Source organism: Berghia stephanieae, chromosome 13 (assembly GCF_034508935.2).
Source record: "Berghia stephanieae isolate SIO BIC M18660-M18661 chromosome 13, UCSD_Bste_1.3, whole genome shotgun sequence".
Classification (NCBI taxonomy): Eukaryota; Metazoa; Mollusca; class Gastropoda; order Nudibranchia; family Aeolidiidae; genus Berghia; species Berghia stephanieae.
This window is the reverse complement of record NC_088372.1, coordinates 38,189,166-38,196,665: the sequence shown is the minus strand read 5'-3', so window position 1 is coordinate 38,196,665 and position 7,500 is coordinate 38,189,166. Positions and strand designations below refer to the sequence as shown.

The window sequence follows — 7,500 nt, the reverse complement described above, 5'->3', positions numbered from 1 at the left end:
AACTCTGGCTCCATGGGCCCAATAAAATATTTTTTAAAAAATCATAAATTGAGCTTTATATAGCGCAATATCCACTAAATATGCTCAAAGTGTTTTACAAGGGGTCCCACGTCAACAACAACATTTAACATGTAGGACAAGACATGACGCCTGTTGGCGATATTACAGTTTTTTTGTGACAAAGACAACACTGTTAACGGCCATTTACTCATTCTACACCTGAGTATGGTGAGAGAATGTAAGTAAAGAGCCTTTTCCAAGGACTCAACTATGCGCCGAGCGAGGCTCGAACCCAGGACCTTCCGATCCGAAAGCGAGTGTCATACCACAAGACCACATAGCCGCACAATGACCCAATGGCTCTGAAGGACTACTATAGATAGTATGCGCTTGGCCAAGGAGTTCACAACATTGCCATCCGGAAGTATAACGGACCAACACACAAACTCTGTGTAACCATGAACTTTAAAAGTCTGGTTAATACAGTTTAGTGAGATCAACTCACAAACGCGGATGGCAAAAACAATAACAAAGGCCTGAGTGACGTCATCTGCATACTATCTATACCTATTTAAAACACAAATATGAAAAAACCTACAACATTTATTTATGTTGACACCTAAACCAGTCTAGATAATAGGCTTTTTAAAAAAAAATAAAGAAATACTTTTATGCGAATGGCTGCGGTAGAAAGAGGGACAAATTCAGTAGGTCCTATTGCGAAGATACTATACACGATACTGATGGGTTTTACATTGAAGACGAAAGGAGTTGGTCAGCAAATCGGCCTACTTTAAGATCTAGAAATTTGTAGTTTTTAGAAGATAAAAATTGTAGTCGCTATAAGTTAAAATGACAGATCAGCAATTTGCCCTCCCAAAGATTAGATAACATTTCAAAATACTTAAAATTGTGTAGTCTGGCTTCAACTTTCAGCTTAAATCAGTTTTAATGACTTTGAAATCCTCATGAATGTCTGAAATTTGAGCCAAAATTTCATGATTTTACGATTTTTTCGTAGTATTTGGCAGGTAGGACAACTCCGCCTGGCCGGTGAAAGCGTGACTCTACCGTATGAGCTATCCACGATCCCATAAAAGATCGTCTCTTACTCAGGTCATTATTACAGCTCTCTCTCTCTCTCTCTCTCTCTCTCTCTCTCTCTCTCTCTCTCTCTCCTCTCTCTCTCTCTCTCACCGACTACTTGAGGTCGCGGGTCCAACACTACATACTACTGTGTCGTCATTTAGATAAATAGAGTGATTCCTTGTCATTAGTTTTTACCCATTTGTGTTGATTATTTAAGGAACAAATAAAGTAAGTTACAAATACCAAGGAGTTATTTTTTAAGAATTAATAAATAAATGTATAAATGTATGAATGAATAAATGAGTGAATGAACAAATACGTTATTGAATGAATAAATAAATATATGTATGAATGAATGGATAAGTGAATAATACATGAATATGGAAATGAATAAATTAATAACTAAATGGATAATCGAAAGAATAAATGAAAGCACAAATGGATGAATAATAGAAAAACGAATGGGTGAATGAATAAACGATTAGATATGAAATCACCCAGTTTTTCTACGTACCCAAACAACTAACGAATGGAGGGGGGGGGGGGGGGGGGGGCGGGGCGAAATGCGTGAGTTCAGAAAACAGTCCAATAGATAGTATGCGGTAAAGTCTAAGGGACGTAATTTTTGACATTTTACACGGTTTAGTCCCTTGATTAACGTATGGATAGTTCGAAGATGACGTCACTCGGGTCTTTGTTATTGTTTTTTGCCATCCGCGTTTATGAGTAATGATCACTGAACTGTATTAACCTGACTATAAACTTTCATGGATACTCACAGTTTTGTGTGTTGGCCCGTTATACTTCCGGATGGCAATGTTATGAAATTCTAAGTCAAGCGCATACTATCTATAGATTTTTTTCAAAATGGCGACCAATGCTTTCAACACAATGGACACTGTATCGAAAAAAACGCTACAAAGAAAATATTGAATGTATGAAAGAGATTGATCCATACGACATACAATCGGAAAACTGGACAAAGACTTATCAAGACTAATTCAGTCAGCTCCTGCGATGGCCCATACCCATTGAGCTTATCAACCCCGACGTGAAGTAAAGACCTTCATAGACATTCAACCCATGGAGCTGGAGTTTATCCCGGTTTCTATAGCGTGAAACGGACTACAGAAATTTCTCGCTATTCTTTAGATAGGACGCTAGTATATCGCGAAAGTACTTTTCCCAGATCTAACAGACCGAGCTACCTAGTTACAGATGGGTGGACAGGGGAGGGAGGGGGAGGGGGTCAGAAAATATTGACTGCACCTGGTATCGATCACGGTTCCTTTGCGTGTGAGACACGTGCTATACACACTGAGCCATTTGGACCCTTACCCACCCGTCACGAAGACTGGCTGACCCAATAATATTGCCCCAGAAATCCAAAGAGAGTGTATGCACGAATACGATTGGTTGACTGGATGGAAACATGACACATTGTTGACAGGGTTTTCATTTACCAAAGTGCCCACAACATCACTGATTATATCAAAGAGGTTACGTTGTTAAGCTTTTTTTTTTGTGAGCTTTATATATATATATATATATATATATATATATATATATATATATATATATATATATATATATATATATATATATATATATATATATCACATATCACATATTATAACTATTGAAAAATACAAACAAAAGTTTTTTTTAAAAATTTCCTTTTGTTTTCTTTCATTTTTCTTTTTCTATCTTTGGCCTAACCATGGCTGGATTCTTCTTTTTTTGTTGTTTTTTTTTTTTGGTTGGGGCTCCCAATAAGTCAGTTAGTATAGCACTCGCTTTCTGGCCTCCCATATTTAGTGGACAGGAAGGTCACTTACTGTGTCCGCTATTGTTTTTTTTTTTTTTTTTAACTTGCTGTCTGTTCTTGTTTTGGAATGAGATTACTTGGGTCTGTCGTTTCCCTGGACAGAGTCCTTGGCGGGGAATGAAACACGTCAAATGTATAGTTGTAGTTATAGTTTTGGGAGATGGTAATTCTCTCTCCTCTCTCTCTCTCTCTCTCTCTCTCTCTCTCTCTCTCTCTCTCTCTCTCTCTATCTATCTATCTATCTCGCTATCTATCTATCTATATATCTATCTATCTATCTCTTATGTATTGTATTTGCTGTTTGTATACTGTATGCATTTGAGTCTGTTCCTCTTAGCCGCATTCTGTGCTTGTGTCTGGATGAGACTTTTAGGTGTTTTCATACTATGTTCACTGATAGTGTTTTCTCGAATTTACATACGTTGCCTATTTGGACCAATTTGCATTTATTTCACTTTTTTTTGGTGCTTGAATTGTAGTTCTAGAACGTTTTACTAGCCCATTTTCTTCCTCTTGTGGCTGTTGTGACCCTAATGTTTTGCGAACGCGGTAAAACCATAAAGAACAAACAAAACAAAAGGTAACTAGCAATGGCATGATCCATATTACATTTCCATGCCCTCAGGTCATTGGTCACTTTGGAATATGTGCTCAAAGTGACCCACATAGTGAAAAGTGTTCACAGTTTTTGAAATATCTAACATCATGATTGGTCATTTTATTCAGCTTGACACATGGATATGCTTACAACTTTCATAAACAAAGCAGCGTGTTTACATTTCTGAAGAAATATCCAATCGTTGGACAGCAACAAATCATGTGATTGATGACTTGGTTGGACGAAAACATGAATATAGATCGCTCCCATTCACGCTATAGAAATTGGTATAAATTCCGGTTTCTTGGTGGAGAATGGCCACTTCATTCAATTTCTCGCTATGTCTAAGCAAATTTTGAATTCCCTATTTGTTTTTAAATCGTTTTCCTGTATTTGGTCTACAAACTGGTCTATGAGATTTGTGTCGCACGATCGCCTTTTTGAAAAAAAGATGGAGACAAAAATAATGGCGTCTAGGTTAAAGTTGATGTTTTGTATTTGGTGACGTAATGGGCATAAATGGATGACTTTTCCCTAGAAGATGGCAACAACCAAATGCAAGTGTCAATTTCTTTGAAACAAAGGAAAAGCTTGTAGGACACCTTGTAAAGGGAAAAGAGGAAAAAAGCAAATCCTAAACAACAAATAACAATTATTTAACCACCGGAATGGAAAATATCATAAGTTCCTCACCCCCCCCCCCCTGACCTCCAACCACCTCCCACTTATTCTCCCCCCCCCCCCCCCTACCCCTTGCTCTGACCCACCCCTGGATATACATAATATATAATGCACTCCCTTGTAAAACATGATCAAAGTGCAGTGAAAAACAGCGAATGCGGGGGGGGGGGGGCGTTTGAGGTGGTGCAGGGGGAGATGAAAGTGTGGAGGTGGGGAAGGGGGAGGGGGAGGGGGAGGGGGTGGTTCCGGAGTAGGCTAGAGGAGGAAGCGGAATAATAACAATAATAAGAATTCCGTCGTGTATAATTGAAGTTATAAACAAGAAACAGATGCCGGATGTGACATCACAGTGACGTCCCCAAGTCTCGGAGATTCGCAGTACTTTGTGTGCATGCAGTGACTACCCATACCACTCCCCTTTCATCCCCTGTCATATGACAATAATATTATATTATGTGTACAGCAAGAAATTTCTTATAAAGAATTTATTGTTTGCGTATTTTTTCTTTTCTTTTGTTTTTTGTTTTGTTTTTCTGGTTGCATTTTTTTTTCATTTTACCTGTTTGTTTTCTTTCTTTTTAATCTATTTGTTTCGTTATTTTTAATCTTGTTTTTGTTTTTGATTTTGTTTTTGATTCATTTGCTTTGTTATGTTTACCTTATTGATTTTTTACAGGTTTCATTGTCGTTAATTGTTCAATTATGTGCTCAGAAGTGTGGCGGTGACAGTGGAGGGAGTAGTATATTATTGTCTTTGCTAATATTGTATTGCTGCTATACGTTTTAGTAAATTACTCACAACATCCGTCCACCAGTTGAATCGTACTAACACACAAAACTTGTGTGTAACCTTAAACGTTTGTAGTCTGGTTGGTACATTTTAAAATGAGAATTAATCACCCTACTGGCCGTCTAGAAACAATTATTATGAGTCGAGTGCGGTCAACTCCATGTCCTCTATTTTGATGAAAAAAAAGGATAAGTAAAGAGCTTTTTGTAAGGACTCGAATTTTTGTCACTTGCAGCGAGACTCGAACCAAAGACCTGCTGGTCAGATATGGTATGTTTTACCACAAGACCACAAAACTTCACAAACATTTCTACTTTTTATTTTTATTTTTTCTCAAAGCAGTTTGACCCGAAACTTCCTTGGAAGATTTCTAGTGAAGTCCCAGGTTTTATAGGGTTTTTTTTTGTTTTAATTTGTTTGTTTTTTGTTTTGTTTTTTCTCCGTCAAGATGAGTCAATTACTCGATCGATATTTAAGGACGAGTTTTCTGTCTAAAATTTTCAAAATGTGATTTTTTATTTATATTTTGTACTTTTTCTCTTTTTTTTCTTGGGGGGGGGGGGGCGGAAGGTGTGGGGTGGGGGGAGGGGGGGGGGGGGAGATCCAGATTACGGCAGTGTCCCTTCTGTATCTGAAGGAGTATAGAATTTGTTTTTGTTAGGGGTTTTTTTCTCCGAATAACTACCGTGCGCTGGTAAGGCATGTATCTAAAAATTTGTCCAGAAAACTCGTCCTTCAAATATCGATGGATTTAAATGACCCCATCTTGGCAAAAACTATCAAATCTGAGACTGAGAAGTCCCGGGTTTGAGAGTTTTTGCCAAGATGAGGATCATAAAAATCAATCGATATTGGAAGGACGACTTTTCTGGCCAAATAAAAATAACTAATGTTAACTGGAATAACTTGTTTTGTATCGTGAATCCACACGACACCCTCCGTCATCCCCATTATTTACCTCTATCGCTGTGTGTCAACATAATTATCTCCCCTTGTGTGTTTGTGTGTGCGTGTGCGTGTGCGTGTGTGTATGTGTGTGTGTGTGTGTGTGTGTTCATGATATCATTGATCATAATATGGATTCCTGAGCTGTCAAAACACGTTTGTTTGTTGTTTTTTTGTTTGTTTTTGTTTTTATTTTTATTGGGGGGGGGGGGGGGGGGGGTTACATAAAGAGGGTAGGCTTATTTGTTTGGGTTTTTTATTTAATTGTGTTGTTTGTTTAATTTTCTTTTAAAATTTTGTTTTGATATTTTCTGTTGTCTTTTGTCATCCCCACCCCCTTTTTTTTTATTCTATTATTATATTCCTTTTTTCAAATTCATATTTTTCTTCTCACATTAACATTTCTATTATTGTTAATTCTGTTACTGTTGCTATTACTGTTCGTGTACTCTTACTTTGTGTTAATGATTTATTTATTAGATTATCTTCTTGTTATTGTTATTGTTGCTTTTGTTGTTTTTTTTTCCTGTTGTTGTTACTATTTTTCAACATTTTGTTATTGCTGTTTTTGTTATTCTTGTTGTTATAATTTATATTGTTTTAATTATTCTGCTGCTTATATTGCTGCTGTTGTTGATATTATTGCTGCTACAGTCATCGCCTCTTTGCCGACGTCACTGCAGTTCTAGTCGTCGGTGGTTCTCCTCCTTGTTTTTCTGCTCTGCTTTTTAACTGGGTGGGGTTCCCGACCTCCCCTAGGGAATGGGATTAGCGGAAGAGAAGCGTCCCTTGATTGGAAGTCACGAGCGGAAAAGTTATTAGAGAGAGAGAACGTCATGTTGGTTGTGCGGCATGAGACACTTCACCAAAAGCGAGCATGCGCAAAACCATTTTGACGTTCTCTCTGTAAGGTGACGTCCAATCAAGGGACGCTACTCTTCCGTAATCTCATTCCCTATAGTGGACAGGATGGAACTTGTTGTGTCCTCGTTCCCCCTGTATCTGTTTTCAAATTGCTTTCTGTTTTTGTCTAGGAATGAGATTACTTACTCTTGTCCTGACCTGGCCGAAGTTCTTGGCTGGAAGGGAAACAGTCGAATGTATAGATAGTATGCAGATGACGTCACTCGGGCCTTTGTTATTGTTTTTGCCATCCGCGTTTGTGAGTTGTTCTCACTAAACTGTATTAACCAGACTATAAAAGTTCATGGTTACACAGAGTTTGTGTGTTGGTCCGTTATACTTCCGGATGGCAATGTTGTGAACTCCTTGGCCAAGCGCATTCTATCTATAGTTATATTTTTGGGAGATATTTTTTTCCTTGTAAATTATCTCTCTGTTATGTACTGTTTTTTTTTTAACATACGATTTGTAAACATTTGAGTGTGTTCCTCTTTGTGGGGACTGTGCTGGTGTCTGGATGAGACTTTTAGGTGATCTCAAACTCAGTACACTGATGGTGTGCTCTTGGAATCTACATCTGTTCCCTATTTGAACCAGTTCCCTTTTTCTTACTTTTTCCTCAAGTCCTTTTGAAAGTACATCTAGAATATTTTTATTATCCAATTT

The 7,500-nt window shown here is 37.7% G+C and overlaps 1 protein-coding gene across 1 annotated transcript in view; it reads left to right on the top strand.

The window, feature by feature from the left end:
- Positions 1–7,500, top strand: part of LOC144959299 (uncharacterized) — a 104,731-nt gene that overhangs the window by 29,518 nt on the left and 67,713 nt on the right. The window lies entirely within an intron of this gene.